This window comes from Gossypium arboreum, chromosome 4, assembly GCF_025698485.1.
Source record: "Gossypium arboreum isolate Shixiya-1 chromosome 4, ASM2569848v2, whole genome shotgun sequence".
Classification (NCBI taxonomy): Eukaryota; Viridiplantae; Streptophyta; class Magnoliopsida; order Malvales; family Malvaceae; genus Gossypium; species Gossypium arboreum.
In genome coordinates this window covers 119,946,369-119,963,429 of record NC_069073.1, presented here as the reverse complement: position 1 = coordinate 119,963,429, position 17,061 = coordinate 119,946,369, and positions in this window count along the sequence as shown.

The following is a 17,061-nucleotide window of genomic DNA, read 5'->3' as shown; positions in this document are numbered from 1 at the left end:
ATAAATTGAAATTACCTCAACGTGTCTTGAGGCTCAACTCACCTCTCGCCATTTGAGTTGATTTTGAGACATAAATTGAAAATTGAAATTACCTCAACGTGTTTTGAGGCTCAACTCACCTCTCGCAATTTGAGTTGATTTTGAAACATAAATTGAAAATTGAAATTACCTCAACGTGTTTTGAGGCTCAACTCACCTCTCGCAATATGAGTTGATTTTGAAACATAAATTGAAATTACCTCAACGTGTCTTGAGGCTTAACTCACCTCTCACAATATGAGTTGATTTTGAAACATAAATTGAAATTACCTCAACGTGTCCTGAGGCTCAACTCACCTCTCGCAATGTGAGTTGATTTTCTGTCACTTGGTAGAACTCAGGTGTCTTTTCCTTTGATTCAGTGCAACTATCATCATGTCCTCTTACTTTACTGGATTACCTGTATATGCCATGCATGATGTCATCATGATATGCACATGTTTGTCTTAAATGCCTTTATGCCTACGTGATTATGCAGTGCTCCTTAAGCCTGTTTGTCGTATGTCCATTTAGCCACGATTGTTGAGGATTTATGTTCATTGCTTTAATTCTCGACTTTCTCTTCATGCCTTATACCTGTCTTCAAGCTTCACGAGTAATCGACGTTTCTCAAATATCATTCTTCTGCCCCCGATTGAACTTTGTTCTTACTTTGAGACTCTTGTGCTTATCAAATTTTCATCCAGGTAATGTTTAACATTTCTTTTGTTTAGAGTATATCATTTCACTATTTATCATGTAAATAAACACATAATGAGATGCATGAAAAAGGTCAAGTAGGAACAAAAATAATGTCTCATATTCATTGACTTCAAATGTGGCAAACAAGACAAGTTAACCAACGAGAGTAAAAATGTCAAAAAGAAAGAAAGGATCGTATTCAACAAATGCTCTAGATATTCAACACATGAACTCTTCCACGTTCCTCAATCAAGAATCTTTCGAGTATGGCTTCTTGCGTAGAAAATTTGAGCTTTCGAAGTGCTTCAAATCTTGTAGTCTCATTGTTTGACCCATTGTTCAAATGCCACGCTCTTGGGCCAGTTTACTTTATTAGGGCGCCTCTCGGGTTTTCATCCTAATCTTTTGTGTTAATCAAGACGCCTTTTTGGGTTTTCACCTTGATTTTTTTTAAGATGCCCTTTTCGGGTTTTCATCTTGATTTTTTAGGCATAATATTTCTTCACAATGATCTCGAGTTCACTTGGATTCGGTAACTCTTTCCCATCCATTTCGGTGAGAATCAAAGCTCCACCCGAGAATACCTTCTTTACGACGTATGGTCCTTCCCAATTCGGTGTCCATTTCCTCGCGGTCTCTTTGTATTGGGAGAATATTTCTCAATCTGAGTTCTCCTTCGTGGAATTCTCTTGGCCGTACCTTCTTATCATGAGCCATGATCATTCTCTTCTCGTACATCGCCGTGACAAATTGCCCTTAAACGTTTTTCTTCGATGAGGTTCATTGATCGTATCGAGCTCGAACCCATTCTCGCTTCTTCTAACTTTGATTCCATTAAGACTCTCGGCGAGGATTTCAACCTCAATAGGTAGCACGACTTCCATTCCATAGACCGAGAGAAAGGAGTTGCTCCGTAGATGTTCGCACGGTATGCGATATGCATACAAAGCAAGCGGTAGCTTCTCGTGCCAATCTTTATATGTCTCGACCATTTTCCCAATGATCCTCTTGATATTTTTGTTGGTCGCTTCAATGACCCGTTCATCTTTAGGCGATAGGGCGAGGAGTTATGATGCTTTATTTGGGCGCCGCATACTTCTTTCATCATCTTATTGTTCAGATTCGTGGCGTTATCTGAAATGATTCTTTCAGCAAACCATATCGGCAAATGATTTCCTTTTCAAAAACTTGCAAACTGCAATCCTCGTCACATTGGCAAGCAAGCGGCTTCTATCCATTTTGTAAAGTAATCGATAACCACAAAAATGAATCGATGTCCATTTGATGCTTTTGGAGAAATTGGCCCTATAACATCCATGCCCCACATAGAAAAAGGCCACGGAGAAGTCATGACATGAAGGGGTAAAGGGGCTACATGAATTTTATCGCCGTAGATTTGACATTTGTGGCATTTTCTGGCAAAATTGATGCAGTCACTTTCCATTGTCAGCCAATAATAACCGAGTCTCATGATCTTTCTGGCCATATTGAAACTATTGGCATGCGTTCCGCAAATTCCCTCATGGACCTCTTCAAGTATTTTTCTGGCTTCAACATCATCCACACATCTCAAAAGCGTCTGATCCTTTCCTCTTTTATCTGATATCCCCATCAAGAACAAATCCACCGCCATTCTTCTAATTGTTCTTTTATCGTTCTCATTCGCTTGTTCGAGATACCTTTGATTCTTGATATATTCTAAGATATCATGGAACCAAGGCCGTCTGTCTACTTCTTTCTCAATGTTACAACAAATTAATGCGGGGACCTCGTATATGCTCATTTTGAGGGGCATTATTTACCTTCTACTTGCTTTGAACATTGAAGCCAAAGTGGCTGTGGCATCGGCCATTGGTTCTCTTCTCGTGGGAAGTAATGAAAATTTATTTCTTTGAATTCCTTGATCAATCCACCACTAAATTGCTGTACTTAATCAATTTTGAGTCCCTCACTTCCCACTCTCCACGGATTTGGTAAATCACTAGGGTTGAGTCCCCGTACACCTCCAAGATTTTGATGTTTCGTTTGATAGCTGCACGAAGCCCCATGATCTGAGCCTCATATTCTGCGATATTATTGGTGCGTAAGAAGTTCAGTCTTGCAGTGAACGGATAATGATTCCCGTCTGGTGATACCAGGATTGCGCCAATTCCATGCCCTAAAGCATTTGACGCACCATCAAAGCACATCTTCCATGACTTCTCTTTTGATGACTCGAATTCTATTTCTGTGATGCACATTAAGTCTTCGTCTGGGAAATCGAATCTTAAAGGCTCATATTCTTTTGTCGTTCGAGTTGCTAAGAAGTCAGCTATTACGCTCCCTTTTATCGACTTTTGACTTACATAGGCAATGTCATATTCCGAAAGGAGGATCTGCCATCGTGCCATTCTTCCCGATAGTGCCATGACTCCATCATGTATTTTATTGGGTCCACCTTTGAAATCAACCATGTCGTATGGTACAACATGTATTGTATGAGTCTCCGAGCTACCCAAACCAGAGCGCAACAAAATTTTTCAATGGACGAATACTTTACCTCATATTCAGTGAACTTTTTACTGAGGTAGTAGATCGCCTTTTCCTTCTTTCGACTCGTCGTGTTGCCTCGATCGCAACCCATTGAATTTTCGAACACAGTTAAATACAAAATCAGTGGTCTTCCAGGAGTTGGTGGTACTAGCACTGGAGGACTGGACAAATATCGTTTTATCTTATCAAAGGCCACCTGGCATTCCTCGTTCCATTCTCCCGGGTTATGTTTTCGAAGAAGCCGAAAGATTGGGTCACATTGGTTGGTAAGTTGAGCGATAAATCGGGCGATGTAGTTTAATCTCCCTAAAAATCCTCTAACTTCCTTTTGCGTGCGCGGAGGTGGTAACTCTTGGATGGCTTTTATTTTATCTGGATCAACTTCGATACCTCTTTCACTGACAATGAAGCCTAGCAACTTTCCCGAGGTAGCCCCAAATGTGCATTTGGCTGGATTAAGCTTTAGCTGAAACTTTCTCAGCCTTTCAAACAACTTCTTGAGGTGCACTACATGCTCTTCTTCCCCTGGATTTAGCAATCATGTCGCCGACGAGACCTCTATTTCTTTATGCATCATGTCATGGAATAACGTCACCATAGCCTACGATATGTTGCCCCAAAGATTCTTTAACCCGAATGGCATCACCTTGTAATGAGCGTTCCCACATTGTTATGAAGGTAGTTTTCTCCATATCCTCAAGGGCCATCTTGATCGATTATACCCCGAGAATCCATCCATAAAGAGAACAATGAATGTTTTGTTTGTGTTGTCCACCAACGTGTCAATATGTGGCAAGGAAAATTATCTTTTGGGCTTGCTCGATTGATTCCACGGTTATCCACGCACATTCGTACTTTGCCATCTTTCTTTGGTACCGGGACTATGTTAGCCACCCATTCTGGATATTTGGAGGCTTGTAGGAAGCCAGTATCAAATTGTTTCTTGACTTTCTCTTTTATTTTTAGCGATTTTGGTCTCATCCATCTTAATTTTTCTTGTATGGGCTTGCATTACGGCTTTAATGGGAGCTTATGGACCACTAAATCTTCATCTAGCCTGGCATGTCTGGTATGACCATGCGAAAACATCTTTGTATTCATGAGTAAAGTGATCAAACTATGCAGTACTCTCTGAAATAGAAGTCCCAATCTTCACTTCTTGTTTCCTTTCTTGGTTCAGATTTATTATTTCAGCGGATTCTTGATGAGGCAAAATCTGTTTATCCTCTTTTCTACCATTCTTAGCAAATCGGAGGCGAGATATAGTCTTCAACATTTTCTTGACTTCAATTCTCCTAAACAAACGACCTTCTCAAAATCGATTTCAGGACTTATAACGGGTTTGTTCATCTTGTTGACATCTCGAGCACCTGAAAGTTGAATGAAAAAAAAGAAACTATAGAAGGGCATTCAAGTATTGAAACCAACAAATGAAATGTTATGGCATGGGATGAGGCAAATGTAAAGATTGGCTATGAAATGAGAAAATGATTATGAAATTAGTGATAATGTGAAAGATTATGACGAAATGCATCTTCATTGATATTCATTTGAATGATAAAGAGCGAATCACGGTTTCTTACAAAGAATTCTATTATATCTAAAGACATAACGAGAATGTTAACGTTTGAGCATTACTCGGAAGACTTATAAACTACAAGAAGTTCCTCGGCGGTCAATTGTTCAACTTGAAACCCGGGGGACAAGGCGTATCCTCGAGACACCTTTACTTACACCACCTCTTTGTCAATGACGTTTATCTTGACATTCGAAAACCCCTTTCAATTAACCCCAAGATATGTTTCGTGGATCATCTTGTCCGGTGTACATCATTCCGCAGATGTAAATGTTTTTGACAAAAGAGAGTACTCTATTGGTTCCCCTTCTGGTTCTCGGCCCAAATTTCTTGCAATTCTTCTCTCTTGATCCTTCTTCCACTGTCTTCTTCTTTGACGCATGTCAGGCTGGAACCCCAAACTATATCGGGCCTTGTGGTGCACTGGCTTTAAAGCCCTAACTATTCCTTGCAGATGTCTCCCTAAACCTCTTCTCGCACGAGCTCTCCTTCCTATAGTCAACTTGACACCCATTCTGGTATTTCTCGGCAGTTTGGCATTGGAATTCTGTTTCCCTCGGCGACGAAAGTGGCATTGGCGAATTCAAGGGATCGAAAGGAACATTCCATCGCGTCCTTGCTTACTTCCGGTATGGCGCATCGGCAGAGATAGATGCGACAATATCTTCGCCTCGATTGTGACCAAACGACCATCCATGATAAATTTCACCTTTTGATGGAGGGATGATGGGGCCTGCTCAGCGAATGGATCCAAGGTCTTCCCGAAGGCAATTATAAGAAGGTGTAATGTCCATGACTTGGAACTCGACATCATAAATGTAAGGGCCCACTTCCAAAGGGATTTCGATCTTTCCCATGACTTGGCGCCTCGTCCGTCGAATGCCCTTACCGTGGAATGACGGGGCCTTAAGTAGGACAAATCCATCGGTATTCTAGAAAGCGTGGCCAATGGCATAACATTTAACGACCCATTATCGATGAGTACGTTTGGTATTATGTAGCCCTTGCAATGAGTCGTGATATGCGGTAGCTTTCACCGAGCCTCTACCATTTGGCGGTATCTCATCATCACTAAAAGAGATGAAATTGTTCGCATTCGATTGTTTACCCATCTATCAAGCTTTTCGACGGATATGTTGTTGGCCACATAAGCTTGATTTAACACCTTCAATAAAGCATTCGATGTGGTTACGAATTTAAAGATGAGATAGAACCGAGATTCGTGCTAGTTGCTTGCTCAATTGTTCCACCACACTATACTCATGTGCTTAATAAATTTCAAGAATTCTTGAGCTTCTTCCTCATTCACGTGCTTTTTAGTTTCTTGCGGGTGGAATTTCTTGCTCGACCTCTACTTCGTGCATCATTGCTTTCCCTTTTTGTTTTGAGTCGCTACTTTTCTTTCTGGCTCAACTTCTTTAGAATAGCATCGTCCACTTGAGTAAAATGACCTACCTCCCCAACATCTTGAGTTATGGCTTTGGATTTTTCAACTTAGGTGTAACGATATTAACATCATATCTCCATGGTGCTTGCTTTGTTGTCCTTATACGGGAAGGAGACGGTACTTCAATTACCATCTGTGGTTTCAACGGCTCTCTCATCGCGTCGTAATAAATTATCAGCGGTCGATCAGCACTATAAGGAGGCCTTGATGATTGGCTATCGAGACGATACTTCTCTTTCGTTGGCATCTTCCCTCTTATTAAGGACCTTGATCTCCTTATTATCCATCCGGTCTTGAAGTAACCTTTTAAAGTCCTCACATGACCGAATGTCATGTCCAACAATCCATGAAAATTAAAAACTTTGACCTTCTTCTCCAAAAATTCTATCAGAGGTGATCGAGCAATCCTTTCTTAACCAATACCTCCCAGTTTTACGTAGAGCGTCCTTATTTCAAACACATCTCCGTCCTTCCATTCATCCTCTTTCCCCACTTGTGTTCACATTCCCTTCGATATGGTTAGGGAACGGGTTCCCGTGGCGTTCTCGGCACTATCGAATCGTAGGATACCCGCGTCAATGAGTCCTTGAACTCTTCTTTTGAAAGCAAGGCAGTTCTCGATGAGAGTGCCCCTGGTTTCCTGCGTGATATGCACAACTAGCGTTTGGATCGTACCATTTTGGGTATGGAGGTTTAAGGGGTGCCATGTAATGGGGTGATATTAATTGCTTCTCCAAAAGTTTTGGGTACAATTCCCCATATGATCTGAGAATAGTGGTGAATTCTTTGTCTCTGGGATTGGGCCTTGTTGGTCTTGGTTCATTTCGGGTTGGCTTTGAGTGGGTAGAGTGTTTTGTGGGAATGTGGTGACGGTCTTTGGTTGTTGGTGGCGTATCTGAGGTAGGACGGATGTGGTGCTTGGTAGTAAGGGGTTTGAGGGGATAATAGAAATTTTGGGGTGGATAATTTGAGGTCGGGGTTGGTTAGGATACTGAATTGGGAATGTAACGACTCTCGGTTCCCACCATGTGGGCTTCGGTTCTTTCTTCCTTACGGTTCTTTGCTTTCTTTGAGCCTTGATCCTTCCATTCTACCACTTTTGACGGCATTCTCTATGAGTTCACCGGATATTACGATATCCAAAAATCCTTCATAGCACTTCCCACCACTTGTCATAGAATGGTGCTTTCGAGTATTGATGAAAAGGACCGTTATCTCGGTCTTAGTCGATGGAGGCTCCACTTGGGCGAGATATCTCTCCATCTTTGCGCGTCTTGTCTAAAGGATTCTCTGGTTTCTTCTCCATCATCTGCAAGGTCATACGATGCGGCACCATATCCGATACATGCTTGTCTTGCTCGCAAAATCTTGGCCAAGTCCTTCCAAGATCGAATCTTTTCTCTACTAAGTTGATTGTACCACAAGAGTTGACCTGTTAGACTATCTTGAAAGCAATGTATGAGTAGTTTATCCTCATTCACATAACCATCATTTTTGGAAAAACATGACCAGATCGCCTTTGGACATCTTGTCCCATCATACTTCTCAAAATCAGGCACTTTGAACTTCGGGGGCAAAATCAGATCAGGTACCAAACTGAGTTCTTTGGCACCTAGTGCGGAGAAGACTTCAGTGCCTTCTATCGCTTTGAGTCTTTCCTCTAGACCCCTATATTTTGCGTCATGATTATCCGATTTCAACTTGGCTACCTCTGCTGGGTCATCTAGATCTGGGACTAGTGGATTAGCAGGACTAGCCCTTGGGTTTGACGCGAATATTCCTTGCCCCAAATTAGTGGGTGGAGCAGGTGGCATAGGTCGATGTTCCAATCCAGTGGGTTCCCCTTGAGTATACCCTCTTTGTGTTGTATATGCAAGCGGTGGAGTGAATCCTGGGGGATAGAGTGGATCCTGATCGTGGTGAATTCTTGATCGAGACTCCTCGATATCAGGGCTCCGCATGGGTCCTTTTCCTTTAACTAGAGCTGACATCATCTCCATCATCTTGGCCATTTGATCTCTTTGTTCGAGTGATTCCTCTCGAGATCTCACCATTAGGTCTCTCGTCTCTTGTTGCGATTTGGCCAGTTGCTCTTGCAATTCTCTTTGAGCCTTTTCCATCCTTTCAATTCTCTCATTGAATTGACTTCCATCACTCTAGCTTGTCGGTGCGTTTTATCTTGATGACGTGGTTCCGATCTTGTGGTATTACAACTGCGAATTATATATTTTGTCTTCACGACCGAGTATGGGATATGCAATGTATGGATGAATGCATAAATGAATGCACGAATGTCAAAATGTTAATATGTTAATTATGCAAGGAATGCAAAAATTGGTGTTAATTTCAAGGTAGCCCCATATTTAGGCATTTCATTTATCAACATAGTCTATTACACAAAGTTTCCATTTTCCAACGGTTACACAAATTTCCTAGCCACATTGCCTTGTTTCTTCACTTGCTCTAAAACTCGATATGCTCGATCTTCTACTCGGAGGAATTGGCAACCGAGAGCTTGGCTTCATCGATAATTGAACAACTTGTATAGCCGCTTTGCAATTTCATTGATCAAGAAGTCGAGTTGCATTTCTTTTTCTTCGAGAGTTCCTTCATACCCGTGAATGTCCCTATCGTACTACTCACTCTTTTCTTCTAGAGTCTTCAGGAGGTTATCTAATTGTTGTTGACTAGATTGCAGTATATTTTCTAGATCTCGTGTTTTCCTTTTAATTCTTGATGTTGGATGACTATTCGCCAATTCTGCGATCACTATTTCATACTCGGCGTTTTCCTTCTTAACTCGATCGATCGCTTGCAGCATTTTTCTTCCTCTTTCTTTGCTTTTCCCTTCCAAAACTCCATTCCTTCTTTGATATTGCTAATTTCTTCCTTCCATTCTGCTGTCGACTTGCCCAACCCGCTATTCTTTATAGTGTTTCTTAATTTCTTGTTTTCCAAATGAAGGTCCCTTAAGTCGTTTCTCACAATCTCGGCTTCTCTTTGTACTTTTTCGTTCGGACCTTTCAACTTTGAACTTCAATCTTCGATTGATAGTTTTCTTCTTGAAGGGCACTAAGGTCCCGAGACATCTTGGCCTTTTCTCGTTCAATTCTTGTCTTGCCACTTCTAGCTCGACGACGTTTCCTTGAGAAAGGATTACGGATGGGGTGGTTTGTTGACGAGATTTGTCGACTATTTACCCGTTGCTTCCTCCATACGCGTAATCTTGGGTAAGGGTATCAAGATACAAAGCTAATTCCATGAAATGAATTTCCTTCCAAGACTTTGCAGTATCTCGGACTCTCTTCATATATCCTTCACCCGCGAAAGCGAACTCGAACTGTGCTAATCCTCCAGTTGCGGGGAGGAATTGTCGTGAAGAAAATTGCCTTTGGACCAATAGCGGAGCATATCCAACTCCTCCCCATAACCCAAGTAAAGGTACCCAATCTTGGCTTCCACATTTGTATAGCGAATCGAAGGGCGAATCCGGATGCTCTCCATGTTATATCCTCGGCGCGAAGATTCTGAAAGACTGATACCCAATGTTGCTCGGTGACTTCCTTCGGCCATTCTTTCTTGAGGAAAGCTTCTAGCGGGAAGAATGTTTTAGAAAACATATGGAATGGAGTGCGCTCTACCTTCCGAAGTGACTCAAAATCAAACATTGAGCAATCATGCAGCATCCGATAAATCGTCCTTCCCTTTTCTTCGACAACTACTCGGGGACACGAAGGTTTACGCTAGGATGGTTGGGACGAGGTTGACTCCTTGTTTTAACCTTTCAAGAAATCAACTCATGCCACTTGAGATGTCCGAGAACTTTTGGGAAAATAACCAAACCATAAATGGCCAAAGCGAATAGATTTACCCTTTTCAACATGTCAGGATGGTTCAGAGTCAAATCTCGTAGGGAAGACCATGGAATGCAAATGGTTTCGTTCTTCTTCTTTATCATCTTTCAGCCCATGCATCGGTCATGTCTGTCAGTCTCACTAATTTTTTCTTGAAGGTCATCGGCTTAGGCTCCTTCACATATATTTTGCCGAATTGTACATTGTCGATGCGGAGTAAAGCAGCATACTCTTCTATAGTTGGAGTCATGTCTTCTTGATTGAAGGTGAAACACTGATAAGCTGGGTCCCAGAACCGAACCATGGCTTGAATCAACTGTTCATCTACACGGATGGTGATCGGTGAGCTATATCTCCATACCTCTCGGTGAAAATGTCTCTAATGTACGAATCCCATCGATTCCAAATTTGAACCAAATCTTGAGGTTATTTTGGCGAACATTCACGATTATTTGTTACGGCAAATTGGTAGCACACCTTTCCACAAGACTATCCCCTTGTCCCTCTCGAGTTTTTAGAGACCGGTCCGAACCACGGCATTCTTCTCGATCATTTGTGTAATTGACTCCTCCATCGAAACCCGTTTTTTGGCAACCAACCTTTAATCAACACCTTCCTAATATGATGCCTACGATGCATGATGAAAATAAAAATAAAAACAAACAAACTCGGTTAGTAAACACAACAATTATAATTTGAAAAACAAATTAAACTACCCAATCAATTCTCTTGAAAGGTAAAAGGCATTTTCCCGTGTACTTATTTTGGTGACTATAAGCGAACAGAGGTTCGTCATGGCTCTAATTGGATAGCTCGTATGGTTCATTATATGCGTCTCGGTTCTAGACAATACTTTCGAATTGCTCGTACTATCATCTACTAAGATTAGCACGAAGCCTCGGTCATAACCCATCACAGCTCACGAGTTCAATTCGAGGATTACATTTACTTATGCTTATGCGGAGGGACAAGTTAACTCACGAAAGCATAAGTCATATGTAACCAAAGTATTCACTAGCTTTGTCTTGGAGGGACGAGTTAACTCACGAAGGCATAGCGTTTACTTTCACTTAAGCAGACAGAGCCGGGTAGAGAGCTTTATGTTATGCAAAATACAAGCGCCTGCGGTGTGTGGGAGAAAAACTCATAAACCTTTGTGTTTTACTTAAAGGAACTAAACCAAAACCATAAAAGTTGAAAACTGAAAAACAAACAAATAAGCAAGTTAGAAGAGATACAAATGCAGGGAATTTTGAAAGCGAGATTTTCGGATCACGACCAAATATTTACTTTGAACAAGGAAATTTGAAAATTTTAACAACACATGCTTAACTCGACTCGACTCTCAAAAGCGCGTCCCGATTGGAGTCGCCAATGATCTGACGAAAAAAAAATTTTACGCTTGGTCGCTAATTATGGTGATTTATTAAACATTTGAAAACCAACTTCCGATTTTATTAACAAAGGAGTCGCCATACGATCCTTTTATAGGTGTGATCGGACACCTAATAAAATTATTTTAAAACAAAAAAGAAGGCCAAATTTAGGTCTACGTGAAAGTTCGAGAGAAAAATTGGGGTTGGAGTCGATTCTGTGAGGAAGGTATTAGCACCCTCACGACGCCCAAAATTGGTATCTCATAAACATGTATTGACTTGATTTTCAAAATACGAGTTCAATATAATATTTAATCGTGATCCGATTGAAAAATAGGAATTTTAGTTTTCGATTTTTTTTAGAAAGGGTGTCCTGTTTCACAAGCCGGCAATTTCACCCAACATAGCGATGAAATCGATAGCTTAATATTAAATCGGTACATTGCCTTATTTTTGAAATTAATTAAAACATGAGAAAAATATTCCTAAAGTGAGAAATTAAAATAGATAAAGAACATAAAAAAAAAAATGATATCATTAATGAAAAATATTAACATGGAATACTAGAATATTAAAATAACAATAATAATGATATTTACAAAATAGAAACAAGTCATGTACTAATAATAAAATAGGAAAAATGATATACTTGGTAATAATAATATAAAATAATAATATGTACATAAAAATACATATATATGTATATATATATAATAAAAGTATGTAATAATAATAATATCTACAATAAAAGAAAATATTGGGAACCGTACATAAAAAATATATACATAAAAATTTACAACAATAATATAAAATAATGATATGTGCAAAAAAAATATATATATATATATATATATACATATGTATATAAAATATACACTAATATAATAATAGTTATAATAATACTAGCAATAGTAATAATTTGTAATAATAATATATACACAATATAAATTTAAAATATACATATATATATATATATGTATATAATAGTATTAAGAATATATACATAAGAAATATATAACTAATGGCATATATACATAATATATATATATAATACATATATATATATATATATATATATATATATATATATATTAGAAATGATAAAAATATTAACACACTACATAAGTGAATAAAATATAATAATAATACTAAAATAATTGATTTAAATAGTAAAATAACTAAAAGGATTAAGTTGAGCTAAAAACAAAATATTTGGGGCAAAATTGAAATAAAAATAAAAGGAAAGGACTATATTGAACACACGCTGAAACATCGGGGACCAAAACAGCAAATATTCCTTCCCATAAAATGCAGCACATCATTGTGGACTAAATTGAAAATCGCGACAAATTCGGGCCAAATTAAAAAACAAAAATGACTTAATTGTAAAGTAATAAAAAGCGGAAGGGCTAAAAGCGCAATTTGCCCTTCCTTTAAAAAACACGCGGATCCTAGGCGGGTCGGGTCGGTCGAATCGGTCCAAGTCAAAACGACGTCGTTTTGGGGTTAATGACAACCCCAAAACGACGTCGTTTTGAGGGCTATATAAGGCCAAAATAACCCAAAAAATCATTTGGAGGAGGGAAAGAAAAAAAAAAAAGAGAGAGGAAGAGAGAAGGAGAGAGAAGGAGGGAGGAAATCCGGTCAGGCGGCCGGTCACCGGAGGCTCATGTGCTGGGGCCGCCACTGCATTCTTAGGAAGGTAAAAAAAAATCTTTTTTTTTTTATTTTATTTTATTTATATTTTATGTTTTAATATATATAGGTTAAAAACTTAAAATTGGATTAAAATAAAATATAAAAAAATCACCTTAGATTTTTTGTTTCTTCAATCTCTAATTTGAATTTGTTTGGGTCGTTCTATAGTTTTTTTGGTTTTTTTTTTGCTGGAAATTTTTTTCTGGAAATTTTTTTTGCTGGAATTTTTTGCTGGATTTTTTTTTTGCTTGCCCTCTTTTATCTCTTCCTCCTTTCTTCAGTTAAGGTTTCAACACCCATCATCACCGGCGATTCACCGTGTTAGAACGGAAAGGGAGCTGCTACGGGTAGATCCGTAATACTCTTTTCTTCCTTGATTCTTTTTCGTTTTAAAGTAAGTTAAAGAAAAAAATAAAACAAAGCAAAGATAAATGCGAAAGATTGAGATAACAGAGAAAAATTGAAGTTCACCTTCCGAGCTTTCCTTTTTTTTGTGTTCTTGATACAAACTTTTTATCCCCCTCTTTTTTTTGTTGTTTGGGTGGCTTTATATAGCCTAATTTTTACATACTTTATTATTATTCTCTATTCTTGCTTCATTTTTGCTTGTTTTCGTGGCATGGGCATGGACAATGGGGTGTGTGATGGTCTTGGCGCAGACAAGATGGGAGAGTGGGAGTGGTGCTTGGTGGCGAGACAAAGATGGGAGAGTGGGAATGGTCTTTGTGGCAGAACAGCATGGGAGAGTGGGAAGAGGCAAGTGGGAGTCTAGGGTTTTGGAATTGGGCTTGGATGTTGGGCTAGGTTAATTTTAGGTTTTGGGTTTGAGGATGGGTTAAATGGTTTAATGGGCTGGGTATTTTGTAAGCGGGCCAAAATTGGCCTACAACAACGCCCTCTTTGCTTATTGTCGTGTAACGGAATAGAGCAAAGATACAAAGAAAGGCCAATTTTGCCCGTCTTGCAGAATCTTGACCTCCTCAAGACTCTTCTTGCTCGGGTAGTCTCCTTCTAGTCCATTGCATCCTGTAGCTTTGATTCAATCCACTCGCACCTTCGATATGTGCCTCGTAGCTTTAATCTATTTCAAAGTAACCGAGGATATGAAATTTGTGGCTTCGATCGCTTCACTGCCACTTCAGAAGATAAGATCTACAACTTCAATCTGCTCTTCTATTGCTTCAGTGAAATAAGGTTTGGGTCTTCTCTTGAGGGAGGCCAAATCTGGTGTCTTCCATCAGCTCTAATATTTATTCTTTATTCAGCATGTGATCTTGAGCTCAACTCATTTCTCGCAATAGGAATTGACTCTTTAAAAGCAAACATTAAAAACAGAAATTGAAAATAACTCAACGCACGTGAGCCAAAGCTCAACTCATCTCTCACAACATGAGCTAGTCTTTTGAAACTTAATTTGAAAAAGAGATTTTGAAAATACCTCGACATATGACCTAAGGCTCAACTCATTTCTCGCAATATGAGTTGATTTTTGAAAAACAAAAAGGTACAACTCACCTCTCGCAATATGAGTTGCTTTTGAAAGACAGAATTATCAGCTCAACTCACCTCTCGCAATGTGAGTTGATTTTTGAAAAACAGGAATTGGAAAGTAGAGACTGAAAATACCTCAGCGTGCCCCGAGGCTCAACTCACCTATGAGTTGATTTTTGAAACATAAATGGGCCTGGGTAGTTTGTAAACGGGCCAAAATTGGCCTACAACATTTATTAGTCAATAATAATATTCATTATATCGATTTATTAAGGAAAACCATTGAAGTTGTGATTCATGTTTTATTTATTAATTTTTACTTTCAGATTTGAGTTAAATTGTTAGCACTTTTAAAACTATTTTATTAAATTCAAATTTATTATAATGTCATTTTTTATTATACTAAGTAAGTCTTTTTATTTTAAATCTTAAAATATCACACAAACAAATTTAACAAAAAAGTAAAAAGGTTAACAATTAGACTTGAAATTTGAAAATTGAAAAAGTAAAGAGACTAATTCTTGGTAATAAAAATACAGAACCTAAATTTCAAAATTTTGAAGGGTACAAGGACCTATAGCATATTTTAACACTTTTGCAATGGTAAGGCATATTACATCCTTGAGGGGAAACACTTGTTTGAACTTTTGAGTCAACATTATTAAGAGCGGCAGTCGTGAACTCCAAACATAAATAGTAAAATAAACATGAAAAATACAAAAAAAATAACTTACTAGAAATCTATACATGTTTCAAATTAATTACAAATTTTTTAATTTTCAATTTGGTATAAAGATCACCAAAGTATACTTGCAATTAGGGCTGTAAATGAATCGAGTTTAATCGAACAAACCTCTATTCATGTTTGTTTGTTTATTTTTAAGCTTGTTGGTGTTCAGTTTGTGTTCATTAAGAATTTCAAATTTTTATTCATGTTTGTTTATTTAAAATTATGTGTGTTCATTTTCGTTTGTTTAATGTTCACGGACATGTTCATTTAAATTAATCGAACATGTTGACGAATATAAAATGAATATGTTCACGAACAATGTTAATAAATAATAAACAAACAAACCATAAACGAGTTTTAAGATAATTTTATTAATATACACTAATAGAATTTTTATAAGAAAATTGTGAAAAATAAAATAGAATAAAATAAATAAAAATAAAGAACACATAAATTTTACGTGGAAACCCTTTCGGGAAAAAAACCACGGGCAGAGGAGAAGAAAATTCACTATGTCGAAAAATTTTTTTACTCAAATACAAGAGGAATAGACTATGTCTATTTATAGGCTTGCAAAGCCATATTCTAGTAGGATTGAAACACCTTATCCTAATCAATATAAAATAGATGGAGTTTAATAAGGTTTAAAACCTTATTCTAAAATAAAATAAAAGAAGTCTAGTTCTATATGGATTTTACTTTTATTTTATTTTCCATCGTATTTTATTTAAATAAGAATTTGGGTCATAATTCTAACAATCTCCACCTTGACACAAATTCTCAATGAACAAGTTCTTCATCGCGAACTTTCAATAAACAAGTTCTTCACCTCTTCCAAAAACCCCTTAAGGGTTTAACTTCAACAATGAACACCAACCAAGTCTAAGCAATGTTCAAACTTGGTTATAGGAAGTGACTTAGTCATCATATCTGCAGGATTTTCATGAGTGCTAATTTTGCTCACAACAATATCACCACGAGCAATAATATCACGAACAAAATGATACCGAATATCAATGTGTTTTGTTCTCTCATGAAACATTTGATCTTTTGTAAGAAAGATGACACTCTGTTGTCACAAAATCTTGTCTGATTTGAAGGTCTTCATTGAGTTCACTAAATAGTCCCTTCAACCAAATAGCTTCTTTACAAGCCTCAATAATCGCCATGTACTCGACTTTCGATTGGTAGACAAAGCGATAGTTTGCAAAGTGGCTTTCCAACTAATTGCACAACCTCCGATTGTAAAGACGTAACTCATGAGAGATCTTCTTCTATCAAGGTCTCCAGCAAAATCAGCATCAACATACCCTATAACTCCATCTTTAGTTCTTCCAAACTGTAAGCAAACATTAGTAGTGCCTCGTAAGTATCTTAAAATCCATCGAATCGCTTTCCGGTGTTCTTTACCAGATTCGCCATGTATCGCTAACTGCACCGATCGCATATGATAAATCGGGCGTGAACAAACCATAGCATACATGAGAGATCCTCTCGCACTAGAGTATGGAACATGTGACATGTACTCAATCTCATTATCGATTGAGGAGATAAGGCCGATGAAAGTCTGAAATGGGCTGCTAAAGGAGTACTAACAGCTTAGCACTCTGCATATTGAACACAAAAGAACTTTCTCA